Source organism: Ambystoma mexicanum, chromosome 12, assembly GCF_040938575.1.
Source record: "Ambystoma mexicanum isolate Mex_15411 chromosome 12, UKY_AmexF1_1, whole genome shotgun sequence".
NCBI classification, from domain to species: Eukaryota; Metazoa; Chordata; class Amphibia; order Caudata; family Ambystomatidae; genus Ambystoma; species Ambystoma mexicanum.
The window spans coordinates 565,560,105-565,584,380 of NC_090936.1; positions in this window are offsets into that span (position 1 = coordinate 565,560,105).

A 24,276-nucleotide genomic window follows, 5' to 3' on the forward strand; every position below is an offset into this window, starting at 1 on the left:
TGCAGCCAGTTCTTTTTGGTGCTCTGTTGAGTTTTTGCAATGCACTCCTTCAGGAGGCCAGTGAGGCATTGACACACCCCATTGGCTTGCGGGTGGTACGCACAGGTGAATTTGTGTTTAATTCCTCACAGGGTTGTGATATGTTGGAACAACTCATTGGTGAAGTGAGGGCCGTTGTCAGACTGCAGGACTTCACACATGCCCCATTGTGGGAAAGATTCCCGGACCAGGAATTTGGCAGCCCTGACGGCATCAGCATGTGAGCAGGGTCCCGCCTCTATCGACCTTGAGAATGGGCAGACAACCACTATCATGTAGCGGTATCCCTGACATACATGGATCATGTCCACGTAGTCTACATGGAGGTGCAGAAATGGGCATTCGGGTCTTGGTATGGCTTCCCTCAAAACTCTAAGTGTGTCCAGCTGTGAACTGCTGACAGGTCAGGCACTTACTAGTAAAATCGGCCACCTGTTCATTCAAATTTGGACAAAACCATGTTTCTTCAACTCATGCAACAATGACCTCTTTCCCTGTACGTGTTGGGTAATGCAATTGTGTCAGTGCGGTTTTCAGTAGTGCTAAGGGCATGACCACTTTCCCAGTGTTATTCTGTCTCCATGGAAACATAGAGCCCCCTCTTTTCACCCATAGTTCCCTCTCTTCTGGTGGTGCAGTTCCCTGCAGTTCCGTAATCTGAGTTTCTCGCAGGCAGTTGTAACCCTCCCTCATTACCATGTTCCTTACTCCTCCCGGAATGTTGGGTCTTTCCTTCAGTTCCCATAGGTCTCCAAAATATGCAGTGCACGTTGCCTCATGGTCTGCTGCTTTTTTCCCCTTCAGATAGCGTATTCTCCTTTGGTGTGTGCCTGGCACTTCACTACGGCCTACTCCTGTGGGTATGCAATCACCTCGATCAACTTGCCTAACAATAGCACATGCTATCCTGGGGTCCCATCTGCTCTCCTGTACCCCCTCCTGAGCAACTGTGCCAATCCTGAATGTACTATAGATGTGATGTACGCACAATCGGAGTATATTGTCACTCTCTTGTCCACACTGTGCTCTAGTGCCAGCATGGGAGCCACTAGTTCTGCTGCTTGTGCTGAGCAATGAGATGGTAACCGTGTACTCACAACCACCTCAATTGTCCAGTCCTCCTTCAGTCTCACTACATCGGCCCCTGTCCTTCTGACTCCGTCAGTCTGGTCAAAAGTTGATGAACCGCCAATGTACAGAACCTCTCCCGCTTCAAGTGCGTCTTCCCCCACTTTGCGTGTCTCACTGAAATGTTCTTTGTGCAGTAGTGTGCATAGTCTCCCGGTTGGTAGACATCTGCCAAGAATAATGCTGGGTTTACAGTCTTGCATCTCACTATTCTCAGTCCTACTCTGGATAGTATGACCTCATACCCTGAGGCTCTCTGGGTAGTCAATGTGCTATTTGGCATGTGCCGTATCGCAAACAGGGCGTGCTCCACGTAAGGAGTGGTGGTGCACCCCATTGTCATTGCTGCTGACCGTTCCACAGCGAAGGCTGCCGCTGCCAAGGATTGGTCGCACGGATAATGTCCTCTTATCACTGGGTCAAGTTGTCCACTGTAGTAAGCAATTGACTTATGGCCCATGCTTGTTTTCTGAGTCAGTACTGCCTTCATCACTACCCCATCGGTGTGTGAAAACAGGAAAAATTCCTTCTTATAGTCTCGGGTCCCTAATCTGGAGCGCTGCATTTGGCCAATTTCAGTTCCTGAAAGGGGTCAGTCATCTCTGCGGTCCATGTTAGTTTCTTTGTCCCTCTCTGGGCCTCTTTAAATACTGTCAAGAGTGGCCTGGTGTATGTGCTGTAGTCAAAGACCCATGCCCTGCAATAGCTGCACAAGCCCGGAAACGTCTGGATTCCCTCACTGTCGTGGGCTGTGGTGTGTCAAAGATTGTCTGTGCTCTCTTTGGGGTGATGAGTCTCCCGTCTTTAGATATTATCTGTCCAATGTATAACACTTCCCTTTGACAGTATTGGAGTTTGACTTTGTCCACCTTGTACCCTTTGTCTGATAACACTGTCAGCATGTGCACTAAGTCTGTCCTGCACTGATCCTCTGTCTCACTGCAAATCAGAATGGAATCTATGTACTGTAGCCCTGTGCTCTCCGTCTCAATGTTGCCTAGTTCCATCTCGATCACTCTGGTAAAAAAAGATGGTGGCTCACCCTTGTGGCAAACGAGTATGTTTTCACTTCTGGTTGCGGTACATAAAGCTGGTTACATCATGTGAGTCTGGGTCGAGTGGTACTGAGAAGAATGCATTCTTTAGATCAATTATTACGAAACAGGTGGCTTCTGCTGCGATGCCACACAAGATCGTCGCAGGGTTTGCTGCTACTGCATACTCTGCTTCTACAATGTGGTTAACAGGGCGTAAATCCTGAATAAAACGCCATGACCCCCTGTTGGCCTTGTGCACGGGGTACACTGTGGTATTGCATAGAGACTCTGATGGTACCAGGATGCCTCTCTCAATGAGGGCAGTGATTATCTCATAGATACCCTCATCTGCCTCTTTGGTCAGGGGATACTGCTTTACTCATGGTAAAATTGCTCCTGGTTTCAATTTGATCTTCACTCCCCACATCATAGGGACTGGTGGTCCATAAGCTGTTGGGTAACTTAGCCATGTATTTCTCCCAGAATGAGGGTGGCGCCTCCAGCGCCATCGCCATTCTCTGCGGGACCTGTCTGCAGTGGATCGGTAACCAAAAGGTCATGCTCATTTCAAACACCATTTCCATTTTCAGCTTCTCCTCCATGAAGAGTTCCTCGTCTGTTACTGTTGTCAACCTGCAACCTTCTGCAACTGCAATAACTGATCTCCATGCCCTCCATGTCATCTGTTGCATGTACTGCGATCCAATCTTCTCTTGCTAGCACTGCCTCAATCTCAATGGACACAATGGTCCCTTCTGGCTCATCTAATGGTGTCTCTGGCCTGAATAGATATTCACTGGGCAACCACCACACCTTCCCAACTATGCCTGGCATCCATGCAATGTCAATGTCTGTCCCATATTGGAACATCTCTCGGTTCATTGGCACCCCCCTCTGTACTGTGCTCCCACAACATGCTTGAACAATTTGTCTCAAGTTCAACATGCGTATGCCTGGTGTTGAATAGATTATGCCTTTGTCTGTGAAAGAGATATTTCTGTTCAGCCTGCTCATGATGTCATGCCCCAAGATGTTTACAGGTGTCTGTCAAGAGTAAAGTTGAGGTAGTAGATAGATAAGGAGATATTGGGCCTCATTACAACCCTGGCGTTGGACCATGGTGCTATTAGCACCATGGTCCATGCCGGATTACGCAATGGTGGATGGTGGATTTACCGCCCCATTCCAAGGTTGGCAGGGCGGTAAATCCCCATTCACCATGGCCCCTTCCCCATTCCCATTTTTGGCCCAAGGGAATGGGGAAGGCGCTAATTACGGCACCGTAAATTACGGTGCCGTAATTAGCACCAAGGTCCCTTAGCGGGTTGGACTTTAACACCTGCAAAAAGCAGGCGTTAAAGTGTGAATCAGGCGTTAAGGGTTTAACGGCGCCACAGCCTTTTACGGCACCGTTAACCCCTTAACGCCAGGGTTGTAATGAGGCACATTATCAGTAAAAGGAGCCACTTCCCGAGCCCCAGAGAATCCTTGAGTGTTCATGGCATCATCTGACAATGTAAATATCCCTTCTCTAATGCATGACCTAGTTGCCCCAGTGTCAACAAGAAAGGAAAACGTTTTGTCACCTATCTCTCCCCCTATGCAAGTTTCCTCGCAGGATGGGGTGTGATCGACAGGATGGGACACATCAAGTTTGTCTGTGGGCTGTCCTATTGTGGATACAGGGGTAATCCGTTCCCTGTGAAAGGGTTGTTTTTACGTGCACCCTTTGATTTGAGCTACTTGTATGTACTGTGGTAGTGGCGCTGTCATTTTTGGTGCTTGCATCTATACCTGTGGCGGTGGCGGTGCTTCTGTTTGTGCTTGTGGAGACTGCTTGTGTGAGCTCTGTATCTGCCCCTGCGGCTGCTGGCTCTGAGCATAGTAGTCTCCCTGTCCTCCTGTGTATGCTGTTGTCCCTAATCGTGCCAATTCTGTTGAATTCCCCCAAATCGACACGTTCTTGAGATGTGTCCTAGCTGCCTGCAGGTCCAACACTGTGGTAGTTCCCGTCCCTGTCCTTGGAAACCCCCTGAAAAATCTCCTGCGGTCTGTGGTCCCTGTTGTCCATATCCCTGAAACCCTACCTTGTTGTGATGCATTAGTGGTCCGAAGCTGCGCCCCCTGTGGAATCCTCCCCTTCCTCGAAATCCATGCTGGAACCAGCCCCACCCCATGTATCCACCCCCCATGGGTGGTGCGTATTGTGGTGGTTACTGATATTGCTGCGGCAGTGTTGGCGCCTGTGGTGTGGGGCTGGTTATTACCACCCTCTACATTGCATACTTTGATAATATATTTTGTACTAACTTGGCCTCATCCGCCTTTCTCTCCTCTTCCTTTTGCTTCATCTTCTCCTACCACAGCCTACAATGATGCACTATTGTGAGTTGTATTTCTGGCCACCCCTTTCCTTCCATCCCCACCAATTTATTGTAACACTTCTGTACCGGTTTTGGGAGCCCCTGCACTAAGATATGATAAAGATTGCTATTTTTTATCCCCGACTCTCGAGTTTCAAGGCACCAAAGCTCTTGAATCTCTTAAATATATTGAACAGGATCCTCAATGTCACGCATGTTGCATGACGTAATTGCCCCGATGTCTGACGTATCTGGGAACTTTGTCCGTAGGGCTTGCCATACTGCTGCCCTACAATTTGCAAATGCCACCCTGTCATGTGCTGTGTTCTTATCATCACCCCTGGGAATCCTGACCTCTTACATTTGTCATCAGCTGCGTCACCCAATATAGAAACTAATAATCCTTTTACATCACCCACTTCCAACCTGTGCCGTGCTGTCAGCTTCTCCATCTCATAAATCTATTTCCCTGCCCCTGTGCTCAACGAGGGTAATCTGCTCTTAACATTTCCCTTTTCTGTGTGCTTCCAGGACACATACTGAGGCCTTGTCCCTCCCCTCTCTAATAGGGGCATCTGTGAGTATGCTGCTCTTTCTTCGGGCGTCCTTCGATATTGGCCCTCATTACGACCCTGGCGGTAAATTAAAAATGATGCCGGTAAAGGATTACCGGCATCGCTTACCGCTAGGTCCGATTATGACCCGAGTAACACGCGACCCCCCATGCCGGAAATAGCAGCATGGCGCAAATTGGGGAATATGACGAGTCGAGCGGACATGCTCTTAACGCCCTTGCGAAGGCCGTAAAGTACCTTACCGCCATGGTGCTAATGCTGCCATCGTGGACCAACCGTAAATGGCCATGTGCAGTGTTCCCAGCTGTCACAGGTGCACACAATCAGCACAGGTGGAGGCAATACAGACTGGCCAAGTACAAAAAGAGCACACCCCACCCCTTCCCACACCCAGTCACACTCCACAATGATTCCAATACGACTAGCAATGTTGGGGCTGGAGGACCTGATTGCAATGGAAGCGCTACAGCAACAACAACTACTACAACAACAGGCAGCACTGATGAGATGCAGGAGGAGAAGGAGGGCAAGGCAGGGCCAGCAAGCCTCACCAGCACAGCCAGTGCTACCACGCAGGCAACCCCCAATCCAACGCATCAGAGCCAGTCCATTCAACCTCACCGCTGAGCAGATCCACACCCTGTACCGTTTGGACCGGGACACCATCACCACCATCGTGGACATGATACACGACGACATTGTCAGCATGATAGAAACACCCACCGCCATCCCCCCCTACTGAAGGTAGTGTCCGTGCTCCACTTCCTGGCCACAGGCACCTACCAGCAACCAGTGGGGCACTTGCATGGCATTTCACAACCATTATTCTCACGTACGCTGACCCAAGTGCTCAATGCCCTCCTCAAGCACACAGACGACTACATTTCGCTATCACGGTCTGCCCTGGAGATCACAAACACCAAAGTGGCTTTCCATGCACTGGCTGGCATACCTGGTTGCATTGGTGCCATCGACTGCACCCATGTGGAATTGGTGGTCCCACATGCCATGGAGGCAGCGTATTGCAACCGTAAGCAATACCACTCAATCAACGTACAAATGGTATGTGACTCAACCAGGATCATCACACATAGTTGTGCCCGATACCCCAGATCAACCCATGATTCAATGGTCCTGCGGAACTCCACAACACCACGCTACATGGAGCGACATGCAGGGCAGAGATCCTGGCTACTTGGTGAGTCTCATGTCATGGCCATGGAATTGTGAAGTGGATAGGTGATTGACGTACCAATGCATACTTTACCTGGCTGACAGGGGGGAAGGATGCATACTTCATCTGGCTGACAGGGGGGGGTGCATACTTCATCTGGCTGACAGGGGGGGGAGGATGCATACTTCATCTGGCTGACAGGGGGGGGAAGGATGCATACTTCATCTGGCTGCAAGTAGCAGAGGTAATGGAGCCAGCTCATACCCTAAAGCAGTACAGACTTTAGCTGACACCTGACCACATAATGCCAGATGTAGGCAGCCCATGTGAATGAAGATGTGTCCCAACCATGACCCAACCAAAAGCATGTGCAATGTACAAAATCAGACCGCATCCAGCTCAAAGAAATGCACCTACATGCAATGACTTCAGCCAATACACGGCACCAAACACCATCAACTGAAAGGCCAGTCCACCATAACTGTGCACAAAGGAGCCACATGACGGACATGAACATAGAAACACCAATACATGGACATAGAGGCCCAAAGGAATTGCATGACAACATTTTTAGTGCTCAATGAGGTCATCATGATGCTGACAGCAATGGTACCATGATGAGAGCATTGATAACACATGGACATCGGCCAGATCACCAAAACAACTGCTATGTACTAACGCAGTGAATGGGCACTCATAAGGTACTGGACCCCCCTGGATACAGTGGTTGAAGGCATGCAAAACAGTCCATAAGAGGAATACACATATAGCAGTCACATCGTGTGACTGCATTCGTGCATGGAAATGGGGTTCAAAGGAAGAGATGAATGCATGCCATGGTGTTACGTCATGATTTGAAATCTGATGTCATGATTGACACACACATTGTTGCCCACATACAGGTGATGCAGGCTATCCCTTGAAGAGGTGGCTACTTACCCCAGTCCGGAACCCACAGAACCGGCACAAGGAGGACTTTAATCGTGCACATACCCGTACCCGTGTGGTGATTGAGCAGACATTTGGCCTCTTGAAGGCACAGTTTCGCTGCCTCAGCAGGTCTGGTGGGGCACTCCTGTACCGCCATGAGAAGGTGGCAAAGATCGTCATGGCATGTGTAATGCTACATAATATGTGCATCAGACGGAATGTGGCCCTGCCCCCTGACGCTGAACTGCAACCACCTGACGATGAGGATGTTGGGGATGGGGCAGCACCTCAGGGCGGAAGAAATGCACAGGAAGGACGTGCCATGCGTCAGACTCTAATTAACCAATGCTTCTAGCACACATGGACGGTGGGTGTCACATGGAGATGGCACTTGGGGCACTGATGTGTCTGGGACATGCACACTGTGGACCGTTCACAAATAAAGCACACGTACACAATGATCAATGTCCACACATGTGATTTGTGCATAACCATAAACTGTATTGATTAGGTGATTTGACTGAACACACCCCCTGCCCCCTCCCCCCTCAACTTCCCAACACACCCCATCCCCCCTCCACCCTCAACTCCCCAACACACCCCATCCCCCCTCCCCCCTCAACTTCCCTACACACCCCATCCCCCCTCCCCCCTCAACTTCCCACAAAAGTGTGTGGATGCCTGTGGTTTAGTGCATCATGTGGGATTGTCCCACTGGGCAGACTCTATTGCCCCCCCTCTCCCTGCACCCGGGGCAACCCTGCCTGTACTCCTCAGGTTCCTGGCCAATACGCGGACAGGGCTGGATCGGGCCGAACTGGCAGCCGAGGAGGTACTTGGTCCCTCACAAGGACGATGTCCCTCAAAACCTGAACAAGATCTGCGAGCACGTGCCGCACCGTGGCTAATTCAGTACATATGTCCTTGGATGTGGATACTATTGCTGCCTTCACTGTCTCTTCACATTGTTGCATTTCTGCCCTTGCACTCCCACATTTCGGCCACATGCTGGTTCATTAGTGAGGACAGTTGTTGTTGGCGCTGGATTATTTGTTCCATTGACTCCTGGTTTGTGGGGGCTGACGATGATGCCAGTGGCGTGTTGAATGTGCTGCTCCCCTCCTGCACATTTTCAACTGGGGATGGAGTGGCTGGCCAAGAGTTATCAGGGTACTGCCCCTGTATGCCTTCAACATGCTGGCCGCATGGGGACAGGTAGGGGGAAAGAAGGTGGCCAATGGGGGAACCTACAACTACATCTGGATTCCCTGCATCATCGTCCGAGCAACCAGCGGTGGCAGCAGTCTCGCCTATTGGGCTGCTACCGGCAGACCCAGTGCTTTCGGTGGGCAACACTTGCTGGGTGTGTGATGCTGGTGCTACCATGGTGCTTGCCCTGGTGCACATCTGTGCCCTGGCCTGTGTTGTGGTCGTTGATTTTGGCTGCCGAGGGATTTTGGTTTTTCCAGCAGCGGTGGAGTGTTGTTGTGTGGGGACATCGTGCCTGGCCTTCTTTGCAGGTGTGGTGGCAGTGTCTTCCTCGTCACTGTCCGAATGAAAGCCTGTGGTGGAGCAAAGGGGGGAAAGGGTTAGTGATGCCTCTGTGGACATTGAGCAGGCATTGTGATGGCTGCATTCATTTTGATTGGTACATGTTGCACATTGGAGGCAGTGACATACTTTTAGGTGGTAGAAGCATGGAGGCATGTGGGTGGCTACAGAAAGGGTGTGCATACTGTATGTGTACAAGGTGGAGGTCAGAACTGCCTGTAGGCAGTATTATGCAGATGTGTTGTGTTAACCCTGCATCATTGCAATTCCCATCAATCTGGACTTCAGTGACTTTGGCATGGCTGGATTAGAGGCACCTACCTGTGTCACAAGAAGTCGGGGCTCCTCTCTCCATGTCTCTGACCCCCTCGATGCTTTCGGTGCCAATGAGTGCGGCACATGTCTCCTCACACGGCTGCAATTTTATTGGTGACTGTGCTCCTCCACCAGTTTCCATGGCCAGGTTTCTGTTGGCAGAAATAATATTCCTTACACAGAGCCGTAGGTCATCCCACCTCTTCCTGCACTGTTGTGCATTGCGGGGTGTAGTGCCAACTGCACTGAGCCTCTGTGCGACCAGGGCCCATATGGCCTTCTTACGGGCTATTGCCGGTCTTGTCATCTCGTTCGAAAACACCACATCGGCATGTTCCTGTAGTGTGTCTGTCAACATGTTGAGCTCCTCCTTAGAGAAGCGCTCCTGCCGCAGCCGGTCTCCAGTTTTTTTCACAACTTTTGGCATTGTGAGGATGGATTGATGTAGATGAAGCTTTGCCGAGGTTGTGGGGGTCAGGTGTCCACTGGTTGAGGCGGATGGCAATGGATTGTGTTTTTGAAGATGGCCGCCGTGCTCTTTCCCGTTCCTGTGCGTTGACGCAACTTCCGGTTCCACTTATTTGCGGTCACCGCTAATAGCGGTTCCCACTATTTGCGGCCACCGCTAATGGCAGTGATTGTTAATATCGATGTCTGAGGTGGCGGACGCGCTATTTGCACGGCATACGATGCCGGTAAGTGGCGTTTTTGGTACTTTTGCGCCATGGCGGTTGTTACATTACTGGCATGGCGCAAAGCTCATGCCCGAGAGGTCATTATGTGCCGCTTTTAGCGGTATCTGGCCAGCACGGACACGTTAATTGCGCCATGCCGGTAATGTCCACAAATTACCGCCAGGGTCGTAATGAGGCCCATTGTCTTATTTGAATAGGCCCTCTCTTGTCCTCAATGTCTGTGTGCATGTCCACTGGTTCTAGTGTGGGTACTCGTTTGTTCTTGTCGTGGGCTCTGGACAATCGTCGTCTAGAATGGGCCAGTGTTGTCTCATCTCTCCTGGGTTCTGGGAGATCCATGAGCCTGTTGAGGTATATGTTAGTGCACCTGTCGGTTGCTTGCTGTGCTTGTTCCTCCAGGTCGGCCCCTCCTTCCGATCTGTGGGGCCTACACTCCCATGTTGCTCCCTCCCCTGTCCTTGTGAGGTGGAGCCTGTTCTGTTCCCCGTTCTCGTCACTGCTATGTCTGTCGTCATCATCAGACCCCATGTTGCTACAGAAGTTGTTAGAGAAATTAAGTTTTCTCGATGTCGAGTCAGCTTTAGCGTTTACAGTAAGGTCAATGTCCACCAAGTTATACTTGCTGCCTCCTGCCCATACCCCTAGATGCGCTTCGCCGCTTTCTACTGAGCCCCTCCTCTGTATGTCCGTACTGTCTGGCTCTGCTCATTTCTCCTCCCAGCCCTTACTTTCCCATTCCAATGCTAGTTGCTCACTGACTGCCCTTATTGCTTGCTCGTCCTCCTCCTTTTGTGCCCTTTCTCTCGCCAGCCTGTCCAACTGCAACTTCCTCTGTGCCCTTTCTGCTAACTTGCGTTTCTCTTTCTCTGCTGCCTCTCTCCTCCTCTCTGCCTCTTTAGTTCCCTTTCCCCTTTCTCTCTCATCTCCCTCTCTACCCTCTTTCTCTCCTTCTATTCTCTCTCTATCCTTTCCTCTCATTCCCTTTCCATACATTCCTTTTCCTCCTTCCATCTCCGCTCCCTGTCCTCCCGTTCCAGTTCCTCCGTTTTCCTCCTATCCCTCTCCTTGCGTTGCAACCTCATTTCCCATCCTTCTCCCTTCTTTCCTCCTCCTCCATTTGTTCAGCCCAGTCAAGTCTTTCTCAGTCTCCTTCCAAACTCTTGATCACCTGAGGCACTCCCTCTGCCTCCCCTGTTGTCTTCTCTTTAAGTTTCAAGAGCACCTGTGCTGCTATCCACTCCTTGGTAGCTATGCCCTCTAATTCTGCCTTTGCGTGCTGCAGCCCCTCCTCACTTGCTCCTGTGCTGCTAGTGGGTTGCACTCTACCCTTCTGTTTGTCCTCCTTAATATATTGTGGTGGCTTATATGTCAGATTCGAATACCCCTCTGCTGCCCTAATTTCTCTTATTGGGTACAACGACCCTTGTTCATCATCTGTGTTGTCTGATACTACACTTGGAAGAGCGGGGGAAAATGCCGAGGGGGTGGCCCCTGCCTCCCTCACCTCGTTTTGGTTCAGCATCCACATATGCCTCACCATTTCCCCGTCTCCTTCCAGGAACATGCACCACAATTCAAATATTGCCATGCACTTGGTCAACCTCTCCCCTTTGTAGTTTCTCTGTATGTGTGTCTGTAGCGATTGTTGCACATCCCTGGAGAAACTACCGCTCAGTGGCCATGGTTTTGTTAACTTGCCTTCCTTATTTTTGGACCACTCTACACTGTACTTAACTATTTTCTCCTTGTAAGGAGGCAATGTCTTACACAAGTGCCGAAGGGGGGTTATTCCCCTGCTAGTTTCTGGGTACATTTTGTGGGCCCCCTCTTAACTGACCTCAATTCGAGGCTTTCGATAATCCGCTTGTTAGGGAGATAAAAGTTAGAATGCAATAATAACACCTTTCATTTTCCACGAGCCTTCTTGGCTCTGCACCCTGGCCAGTGTGCTCCGTGCACATTCCCTTCTTCACAATCGCCACCTTTTGCGGCACTCCACCACAATGTTGCGCATGCGCCTCCTGCACACCACCACTGGTTCACCTCGTCTACCAATCCCAAGTTCTCAATACTAGCTCCTTACCGTCACAACACTGCGTCCTATGCACCAACCTAAGGGTGACGTCACCAAACTAAAATCATGATACAGGTAGATAAACAATTGTGCGCCCACAAAACAATGACCAGTTGCTCCCAATCCCCACACAAACCCCCACAGCTGTCTTCCTGCCTCTCTGGGGAAGGGTATACCTCTATTTTCTAATGACCGAACTACACCTGTTGCATCGCCTAACGTGTGAAACAAATCTCTCCAAGAGGCTTAACCAGCTAGTTCACTTTCTGCAATCTAGGATAGCTCCATCTAACCCTCATGGGCATACCATCATCTATGACCCGAGCTAAAATGCTCAATTCACAGGAATACCTTTATTCATAAACTCTCATCATCCAAGCCCTCTAAGACTGAGGGCCTCATTACGAGATGGGTGGTAGCCATGGAGCTACTAGCTCCATGGCTGCCTCCCATACCGTGCCCGGTGTTGTTCAATGGTGACTTACCGGTGTAGTCCGACCCTGGTGGGACCAGTAAATCCCCATTGAAGAAACCATTCCCCATTCCCATTTGAGCCCCCATAGGGCTCAATGGGAATGGGGAGGGCACTAATAATGGGCTCGCGACTTGCAAGCCCGTTATTAGCGCCCTGGTCCCTTAGCGGGACCCGTAAGGGATGTGTGGCCAGGCTGGCGAACGCAGCTGCCCGCATTCTCCACCAACTTGTTGAGTTAGAGGAAACTCCCAGGTAGGTGTGGGCTACTAGGAGTTAATTGATCGAGAACTCATGGAAGGCTTAACTCCTTCCCTTTCCCCAAAAGGAAGGCAGGCCAGACAGACAGCAAGTTCAACTGTGGGTTATTACAGTCAAAACCAACAGGGATCAGTACATGGAGGGGGATTCCAGGCACTTCTCAGAGAAGGGCTCGCAGGCCAGTTTTATGTCACAGTTACATCATATTGACATCACCTTTGCCTGTCCCCAGAAAACCTATCACAACCCGTGATTGGTCGTTGAGTAGTAGTCCACCTATAGTGGACCCTACAGCAGTGAGATGATTCGATCCTCCATGTCAGATTGCCGGCCTGGCTTTTCCCCAATTATCTAATATCTACAATGCTGCAGTATGAGGTTTTTCTCATTGGTTCTGGCCGATGGCTACCCACCCCTAGGAACCTGAACTGTGATTGGCTAGAGCTGTTGCCCCCATACCTGGGACGGAATCGTTTCTCAGCTCGGAGTGTACCTTTTCAAGGTAATAAGAACAACTATGTGTCTGCATTGTAACGTGTAAACCACCAGACACCATTAGTGCGCCTGTTTTCATCATAGGACTCTTGGCTTCTTCTGTAACAACTCTGTTGCAAGCCATTGTCTGGATTGTGAGACTGCTCCTCTTTTCCAGCTGCGAGTTTCGGTCAGCTCTCAGCCTTGCTGGATCACATGTTCAGAGACCGTGTTTCCGAGCTCTGCAGCTCTGAATTAGTCTGATTTTATGGTGAACTACTTGTATTCTTGGTGTTAGTGTTACTGCAGTTCAGGGAATGGAATGTCACTTGTAACAAGGTGGCCTTGGCAGCAAGTCCTATCTCACACGGTTACTCCACTGTTCGCCCTGAATTCAGCTCCTTTCAGCTTTTACTGAGACAATGGTGGCCTGCTGTAATTTTCCTAAAATCGAGGCAAGGCCTCTACTTAGTGTGTTACTCCACAATATCCATAGGTTAAGGGCTTATAGCTGTCAGGTCCCTCAGGTGCTCCTGTCGCTCCATAAGGTTAGTTGCATATAAGCATCTGCAAGCGTTTACACAGGATCTCTTGCTTCTTGCGATTCTGCCTTGTTGCGGTCAAGCTAATGGCAAAAATAATAAAGCAATGGCAGTATGTACATGTATCTGTCCTCTAATTCATAGAACTGACACATATGTTCGTTGTGTATTTGGGTACCTGTTTCCGTATCCCGCCGTGCGGATGGCACATGTACTTCTATGTGATGGTGTCTCTAATGCCACTGGCATGTCTTCTTGGCGCTTTAGTCGAGGCTGTCAATTGAGGCGTCACTGATAGCATCCAGGGGCTCTTCTTTACCCTCGGCAGGGTCGGCACTGCTCTTGGGTTATAGGGCTGACGGAGCGGGTACCTTTCGACATACTTGTCACTCACCGGGGCATTGGGAACCGGTGCAATTTGGGAAGTGTGATTGCGGTTCTTACGGTTCTTCTTTGTTTGTTTGTTTATTTCTATCACGCCATAGTCCGCAGGCATCAGGGCACTCAACAGACAACATAAAAATAACACGACATGGGTATGGCTAATCTACTCGAACAGAATTGTTTTCAGATTTTTTCGGAAAGTACTGTAACTTTCCTCTGAACACATGAATGTGGGAAGTTTGTGCCAAGTACTTGCTGCTCTAAGAGGGAAAGAGCGGCCCTTTCCTCAAGCTCGTTTGGCTTATGGTATGACAAAAAGATGCACAGCACTTGAGCGCAGGGTCCTGTATGGGGAATATTTTCTCAAAGATTGCTTTAAATAGTCTGGTGCCTCTCCATGTAGACATTTGATCCAGGGCTAGTGTCTCAAACTGGATCCGTTTATCCATAGGCAGCCAGTGGAGCTCCTTTCTGTGGTCTGAAATGTGTTCTCTTCTATGTCTTGCGGAGGGTGAGCGAGGGGTAGATTTTGCTAATCTCTCTTCAAGTCGAAAGAACGTTAGCAGGGGTAAATCATTTGTTTTTTGCCTCTTTAAGGTTGCAAAGGCTGATATCAGGCTATAACATTCAAGAGAGGTGTACACCAGCAAGGAAGCTTCCAAAACAACAATAGTACTGTGGCTCCAACATAAACGAAATGTCCACTCATAGTTCTATAAAAATAAAGAGCCTTAAATTAAACTAAAAATAAAAACACACTATTAAAAATACTAACAACCCACCCCTGTAAAGGAATACACAGAATATGCAGACGTTTGAATCAAAGGGGCACTCCAGTGTCAATACAGGGGACTGCAGGCAATTGTCTTTGCAGCAATGAGGCAATGGGATAAGTAACACTCTGGTTTGGACAGAATTCTGAAATGGCTTCCAAAGAGAGGAAAGGGATAACATAAGGGTGATCGACAACTCAGAAATCTATAGGTTTGACTTTCAACTGCTATTTTATATGTATTTTATATGTACTGAGAATTCCCACTCTATATAATGAGCAATAGAACAGAAGGGGACAGAGGGCCTCATTACACGTGCGGTAAAAATCCACAATTACCGGGTTGGTGCTCTTAACGTGTCCGCCCTCGCAGGAGGGCGCCAATAGCGCACCATTACGAGTACACGGACACGAGCATAGTGCTATGCCGGTAATGACCCAACCGCCATGCCGCTAAAGACCCCAAAAAGTCACTTAACGCCCTCGATGAAAGTGCAGATAGCACCTCCGGCCTCACGCTGCATGCAAATAGCGGTCACCGCTGTTAGCGGTGACTGTTAAATTACGGAACCGGAAATAGCATCATCGCACAGGAACGGGAAAGAGCACGGCGGCCATCTTTATAAACACAATCCATTGCCATCCTCTGCCCCCTGGACCTGTTTGTGGTACTTTGCTGTCTGAGATTCACTGGAATACCCTTACCATGCCCAAGGCACTGAAAAAAACAACTGACCGCCAGCGGAAAGAAAAGTTTTCTAATGAGGAGTTACTCATGCTGAGCCAAACCTTAGCAGACAATGCTGCGGTGGTCTTCGCTAACGACATGCGGCGGGAGACCCTCCTTAAGAAAAAGGCTATCTGGGCCGAAGTGGCAATGAAAGTAAGTGCCGTGGGCACCTGCACCCGCAATGTACGTGAGTGCAGGAAAAGATGGGATGACCTGAGACTCCTGGTCAGAATGATCCTGGCAGAGAATCATAACACTGCCACCGCTGGTGGATCTGGGTCGCCAATAAAGCTAAAGGAATGGGAGGAGACATGCGCCAACCTGATCGGAGTCGAATGTATCGAGGGAGTCGGGAGGATGGAGCATGGCGTGGCAGACACGTCAGGGGAGGTAAGTGTACTGATGAAAGCATGCAATGTGTATCTACAGGTCCCCACAAATGTCAGTCCAGGCTCACCTCATGGATGGCCATACATCCACACATACATCCCACCCTGCCCATGTCAGTGCCAGACCCAAACACACACACATGCACACATCGACAGAGCCAAGTGCCACACACAACACTGCATGGATGAGCCACTGAACTGGCACATCACCTGCATCCTTCACAATGAATTGCAAATGCCCACAACTGCATTGATGATGTATCCTGCATTAAGTACATCGAACCCTAACCAATGCCATCCCCCTTCTTGTCCCCGACAGGGTCACATACTGACAGTGAGGATGCATCCCAGGCACCCCCTGCGCAGAAGAAGAAAAGGCCACAGCCCACCGAGGACACCCCCACGACATCAAGGGGAAAAGGCGCAAGGCTCCATTTGCAGAGTTCCAAACATCGTTCGAGCGCCACTGCCAAGGCCACACCAAACCCAACAGCCCCACCTCAGGAGGTTCACTCACCACCACCACTCACAGCCACCGAGGGACCACCCTCAGCTACTGCTAGAGGCGGCAGCCACAGCACCATTAACTGATGTGGAGGACCCAACTGAATTTGAGCTGGACATGCACACCCCAAGCCCACCTGGAACCCCCGAGCCATCACCCCATCACACACCTGGCTCCAACATCACTGGTGACGAGACCATGGGATCTTTCAGTAGCCCCCCGGTGCCTCCATCTGTACACCTGCCAGCATCACAATGCACAGCAGCCACACCACCAGACGCCGACACTGCCCTTGACCTGGCCAGCATCATCCAGCGGCAACAGGGTCTCACTGTGCTGGTTGGTCAGCATGAGGCGGAGGCTGCCCGTCTCAGGGCGGAGATTGGGGAGACATCCAGGCACTCCAGGGAGAGTATGGAGACCTGCACAGACAGGCTGTGTGGGGAGCTCATCAGAGTTCTTGAGGTACTCACACGCATTGCGGATGCAATGGACCGTCAGTTTCCACCAGCACCAGGACAGTCTGTCACTTCTTCGTCCGCCGGTTCGCGGCAGACAAGCCCACTCCGACGCTCCTCACGCACCACCAGGCGTTCCTCCCGGCAGCCTCAAAATGCTGGATCAGGCAATGACCAATAGGGAGTGAATATCCATGCTTCCGCGTGCATGCCTGGATGCCAAAATTGTGGAAGACACATGAGGGACAGTTGTGGGGGGTGGGGGGTAGGGTGTGATGGGACAGTTGTGGGGGGTGGGGGGTAGGGTGTGATGGGACAGTTGTGGGGAGGCGGGGGTAGGGTGTGATGGGACAGTTGTAGGGGGTGGGGGGTAGGGTGGTGGGATGTTTGGGTACATGCACATTTTCCTGTTTGAGTTCATAAATACACTGGTGTTAGAGCAAAACACAGGCCTGGACTTCTTCATTGTGTATGTTTGATTTATTGACGCCAGGCTCCATTATGAGCTAACAAACAGACACCAGTGCACCACTAGCCATATCCAGGTGACAGTATGAGAACTTGTTACTGAGAATATTTGGTTGATCAGATGCTGCCTCACAACATGTCCCTCCTGGCCATCCCCTCTTGCATGACCTGCATCCCCTTCACCTCCATCCTCATCACCGTCATCATCCTCATCAGGTGATTCTATTTCAACGTCAGGGGGCAGTGGCACATTCCGTCTGATACACATATTGTGCAGCATGACACATGCCATGGTGATCTTGGCCACCTTCTCATGGCCATACAGGAGAGCGCCACCAGACCTGCTAATGCACCTAAACCTTGACTTCAATAGGCCAAAAGTCTGCTCGATCACGATGCGGGTACGGGTATGTGCACGATTGTATTCCTCTTCGTGCCTGTTCTGTGGGTTCCGTAGAGGTGTGAGGAGCCACCTCTTCAGGAGATAGCTGGCGTCACCTATATGGGGGAAGGAATGGGGTCCTGTTACTGTTCACCTCAAGTGTGGCCAGTTCATTTCATTGGCTTACATCTGTATGTGCATTTGGACGATGGACTACAGGCTACACCCAGTTGGAGTATCTATCTCTCCCCCCACGCACACCCAGTTGGAGTATCTATCTCCCCCCCACACACACCCAGTTGGAGTATCTATATCTCCCCCCCCCACGCACACTGCCATGCTTGGCCTGCTACTCACCAATTAGCCACGAACGCTGTCCCGTTTGTCGCTCCATGTAGCGTGGGATAGTTGAGTTCCGCAGGACCATGGAATCATGGGTAGATCCGGGAAATCGGGCACAGCAATGTGTGATTATCTTGTTGGCGTCACATACCATTTGGACATTGATGGAGTGGAATTGCTTCCTGTTTCGGTACACTACTTCATTGTGATGTGGGACGACCAATTCCACATGTGTACAGTCGATGGCCCCGATGCAACTTGGGATGCCTGCCAGTGAATAGAAACCGACTTTGGTGTTTACAATCTCCTGGGCAGTCTGTGGCATGTATATCTGTTCGGGTGCATGCTTCAGGAGGGCATCGAGTACCTGGTTCAGTGTGCGTGAGAATACTGGTTGGGAGATGCCATGCATCTGCCCCACTGTATGCTGGTAGGTGCCTGTGGCCAGGAAGTGGAGCACAGTCACCACCTTCAGTAGAGGGGGGATGGCAGTTCTGATGTCTATGAGGCTCACAATGTCGTGGTGTATCATGTCCACGATGCTGGTGATGGTATCCTGGTCCAGACGGTACAGGGTGTGTATCTGCTCAGGTGTTAGGTTAAATGGACTGGCTCTGATCCTGGGAATTGGTGGGTGCCTCTGTGGTATGATTAGGTGCTGTAGTGGTGCTTGCTGTGCCTGTCTTGCCCTCCTCCTCCTCCTGCGTCTCCTCTGTGCTGCCTGTTGTTGTTGCAGCTGCGCTGCTATCAGGTCCTCCAGGCCATGTAATGCTGCTAGTATTGGAACCGTCTTGGTGTGGGAAGGGATGTGGGAAGGGGTGTGGTGTGCTCCTTTTGAGCAGCCACAGTCTCCATTGCCTCCACCTGTGCTGATTGTGGCCACCTGTGGCAGGTGGTAACACTGCAGTTATTTTAATGGGTGGTTCGCCATGGCGGTATTAGCGGCATGCCGGTAAGGGGTTTTGGGGGCTTTACCATGCCGCTATTGGCAGGTCCGCTCGCCTTGTGATGGTGTGCTATTAGCAGCATGGCGTTATTTACGGGATTAAGGGTCGGGCGCCCACGGACTGGCCGCTATTAGTGGCACCGTACTTAGCGGTGCCGCTAATAGCGGTGAGCCGGGTCGTAATTAGCATGGGGATTTAACGTTACCGGTATTCCATTACCGGTAACGTTAAATCCCTACCGCCTACCGTGTAATGAGGCCCATAGTGTCTCCCTTTTCCAAAAATGACTAGCACAATTCGCTTTCTTCCAAAAATGTCACATCCACCAATTTGTTACATCTTTTTATGGAATCTGATTTAAATGCACTTTTAATTATAATTATCAATTTTGAAGGTACAAAATAGCTTTTAAAATTCCATTTTAGGGAATCATGAAGTGTAATCATGAGGTAAGTTAAAACAAATGTTTGTGACTAAAATATTCACATCAGATTGGCACCTTGTGAATATTAAAACATACTTTATCACTTCCTATAAACTTTGCCAGCCGATTAATTGATGTAGAGCTTCAGCATTGCTACATTATTCCGGAGCGTTGTAATCAAAGATCATACCTAGAAATCTGTCACCAAAGCCACATTGTTAATTTGTTGCTCTTAGTTCTAATGTCTAATTGCCCGCCGTTTTTGCCCCTTGTAATCTTTTATTCTGGAGTCAAAAAGATGCGGGTATGCGCCTCTCTACAGGGCTGCAGATTGATTTGATAACTTCTCAATGCACTCCATAATTTGTGTATCCAATGGTTTACCGCCTAGACAGTGGGAGGCCCCACCCATATCCAACACCTCCCCCATCATATTAGCCTGAAGAAGAACATTTTCCTTTTTTTTTTTTTACAATATACCCTCCCAGTGACAAGTTGAACCCTTCCTGTCAGATAAAACCGGTACCAACAGATGGAAAACCTCATGGTTACATGTGACACCCTTCATTGTGAAATTTATCAACAGTGGTCACTAAACCAAGGGCCTTCAAAAAACACTTTGCTACACGTCGTTTTTTACCAGGGGTGACACAAAGAAGTGGTCAATCCAGGATACAGAGGTCCCCCTTTGCCATGAATAGTATGGCGTACCACTGCTATGGGGGACTTCTAAAAGTTGCAGATCCCGAGTTGTCATAAAAGTGTCCCAAGCCAACCCCCTAGTGCGATTTTTAGAAGATAATCGAGGGGTACAAAACAAACGGTTGAATTCCTGACTCTCTGCACAGTAGGCATTCAAATCTCCCCCCACAATCATAGCGTGCTGGTGTCCCTCATTCAGCCAAGAAAAGACATTTCTTACTCAGCAATGACTGGAGAGCATAGATCTCATTGTATAATGGAGCTTGGTATCATTTGTGATGGCCATAACACCACTGGGTCTTGATGCCCGCCCACCCCCTGTTGCCGGACATGAGAAGGTGGAGTATCCCTCCAAGGCAAAATCCTTCAGACACATAGTTTCCTGAATAAACAAAACATTAAAATCATGTAGTTTAGGGGAATCATGCCACATGTGCCATAAGTTTGTCATACCACATACGTTCCATGATGAAATCCTGATATTACAAAGGTTAGGGCTTCTTTGAAACTGCCGTCAAAGACACAATGGCTTTTATAGCGGACTGAATCCATGACCAATCTTGAGCCTCAGCCACCCTGGTGCTAGCAAGTACCTCAGGTGGTATCGTAGTTAAAGCACAAGTAGTCTTACCCTCAGGTTTTGCTGAGGTTTTCAACTCGGTGCTGGGTGGGGACAAAAACAATTTGGCCGCTTCACTGGACTTAAGTTCAAACAGTTCGTATCCCAAAGAATGAAATATATCCCTCTGTGCCCATACCAGGTTAGATACAATGTCCGTAAAGAAACAGGACAACTTGCGGTTATTGGTATCCACCAAGAGGGAAATAAAATCAATATCCCCAGAGTGTAAGGATCTAAGTGGGGGGATTTGGGCAAATAATACAGCACTTTTGTCCTATTCAGCCATTTGATTCCATGCCTCTGCATATGGGCCTCCCACCCAATAATCTTGGATGAGCAAATGGGATCGACATTAGAGCCTGAGTCCTCATAGAAACCATCGAGTTGGCTAGCGTGGGAACAACTGGAGGGTTTAATTCTAGGTTGAGCAGTGAGTAAACTATGCCAGTCTGGGGGGTAGTGGGCAGGGCCCAATTAGCAAAGTTTACTTCAAACTTAGTAGATCAAAATACACAAGCAGGAGTTTATAATCCCCAATAGACAAGACAAACTCCGCAGACTTTAACTGGTTCAGCAAGAAACCACTTGCAGTGCAACAAAAACATTGTATGGCAGGACGCACCCAGTGACGCCAAAGCATATTATAAGGAAGCAAAACATCAATAGTGATGTTCCTTAGTTGATCTTTTGAGTACTGTCTTCAGAGTCAAGTGGACTTCACAAATAATACAACATTGAGGTATTGTTTAACTGGGTTTATTACGGATTGTACAAGGCCTCTTGGTTAAAGAAAAGTTATAACTGAAACAAACATTTCAAACTAGCTTCTGTGATTGCACAAATGGCCTTCAAACAAGGTTTCTTACTCACAAAAAGTATGTTCTGCGTTGTGCAAACCTTACTCACAATCTCTGGGTTTTAAGGTTCTTTCTGTGATGGGTTTTGTGTACCTGGGGTATGTCATTCTCCTCCCTAATGATTCATTACATACTAGTTCCTATGGGTATCTCTCCCTTCCTATCTCTCTTCCAACTTGTCTTTCACCTCCTCAACACCCCACCACATGTTTGCTCCTCCACCCCTCCAAGGTTCACACAGGAAGGATTTGGGGTTCACTTTCTTTGCCAACTCTTCTCCTGCCTCTTTGGGGGCCAGCCACACCACATTCCACTGCAGCACAAAGAGATAATGTGGTTGCCCAGTGAGTGCTATGTAAATGGTCCTACTCATTCACCCACACACTCACGTTCCAACAACCCCCCCTCTTATTCTCAGTTTTATCATCTTCAGACCTTGGTTCCTTCCCTCTGACCTTCATTCGCTGTTGTTCACCCCCTTTGCACCTTTAATTATCTTCTACCTCCTCTTGATGCTTAGTATCTTTTATTCATCGTGACTCATTTCCTCCTACTTCACATTACTTCCTTTCACCACCTCCTACTTAACTACTTTCATCACCTCCTCCTCTTTACCTCTGCTCACTCACCAACTCCTCCTTAATTCCTTTCTCCCATCATCGTTTAGCTCTGCTCTCCACTTCTGTCCTCCACACCTCTGCCAAATCTCGCCTTTTCAGTCTCCCCTCTCCAACCACCTCCAAACATCTGCCATCTCCAAACTCTCACACCAACCGTCTCACTTCTGTGGCTTATATTCCTTTGTTCCCTCCCTTTGGGATGGGCCTATCGTGATTGTGTGCAGCTGGTTTCTATAATTGTTTGTGGTTGATTATTGAGTGATTGAGGGCAACGTTTTTATTTGTTTCATTAAAACAGTGGAACCATGGGGCTGCAATGTCATGTGGATGGAGGCTACAAAAGGATTGTATGCTATCTTGAATATTAGTCGCGATACGCACATGCTTAGGAACTGATGGCCCTCGTGGTGTGTCTCTATTGTGGCTGCCCGCAAACCTCACCTCACAGAGCCTTCCTTTTTTTGTCCGGAAAGAGCAGTGACTTTGCAGGCATAGTGGGAATGTCACAAATAGAATGTTTCTGCTTAACAAATAGTATAAACTAATGGGCACCTCTGTCTATTTTGTATGTAGGCACCATTTCTCTTGGCCCTAATTCTACTGTACCTTAAAGCGACAGGTTCCTCTGGTAGTCACATCTGGTGGTGCCGAATATCCCTAACTGGCATGTCGGGAGCAACCAGGGAATCCTCCCCATGCTGCACGCAGGCCCAGCATCATGCAGCTGGTGGTGGCACCTGGACCCTTTGCTGCCCCATGATCCACAAAGTTTAGATGCCAATATCGCCACAGTACATAGATTAAGGAGCTTCTATTTGCCAGGGTGGAAACAGATAAGTATTCTGATAGGTCAGCTTGATCTGGGTCTTCAAAGGTCATACAGTTATGTTTTAAATATTGGTCTTTTTTACTGCACAGTATAGGACAATCTCTCTCTCTCTCTCTCTCTCTCTCTCTCTCTCTCTCTCTCTCTCTCTCTCTTTCTTTTTCTTTCTCTCTTTCTCTCTCTGCCACTCTCCCTCTTTAGCTCTCTCTTTCTCCCTAACACACACACACATACCCCCATACTTCATTTATTGCCCTGTTCAAACTGGCAAAGGGCGCCTGAGCACACAACCCAATATAGTACAGCAGATAGGTGAAATAATTGGAAGAATTGTGCTATTGATGAAAGAAGCATGAAACATGGGGCACATATACTGCATAGGGAAAGGTTTGATTTTGGTTATGATGGCCAGCCCAGATTGCCCTCCTAACAGTAATGGCGGACATTCAAAATGGCAGCCTCAGAAAATGGTTAATCTGTTGGTTTGTGTGTTGTTTGATGCTGTTACTTTCATATAAAATGTGATTTTCCATGACTGTGTTATAAATATATGTGCAAAACATCCAATAGTACATAATAATACTTACACAAACAAGGGTGCGAAAAAAGAGTAGTGTAATATTATTATAATTTGTTTGTTTACAGATGAAGGAGTGTGTATGAAAATTTGAGAAGAAATAAAAGATACAAATATGGAGAAAGTACATAAGCTGATGAATCTGTTCAAGCATGATACTTCTAGACCAATCACAGAAACAGAGTGGAACAAGTGTTTCATCTGCCAAGTAGACAATTCAGAGGTTCTTCGCTGTCCAGCAGAGACTAAATGTGATACAAAGGGAGCTGGTTATAAGACAATAATGGGCCTCATTACGTGTACAGTGGTGTGGAAAGAACCAGTGTTAATGCACTGGTAACAGAGTTACCACTGCATTACCGGCACATTACCACACCGCCGAACTACAGGTTTGGAGGTAAGGCAGAGGAAACACCTCCGGCAGAATGCTGCAGGTAATTCCTCTGCCTTACTGCCCCCAAAAGGCCAAATTCGGCAGTATTACCATCAGTGGTAATACTGTCAATCCCCATAGAGTCCTATGGACTCCAATTAATGGAGACTGACACCACCTATCACCACTTATAATTGGCTAGTAATACTGCAGGTAGTAATACCGCAGGACCAAGTGGTGGCAATGGTAACACCGTTTGGTGGTTTCA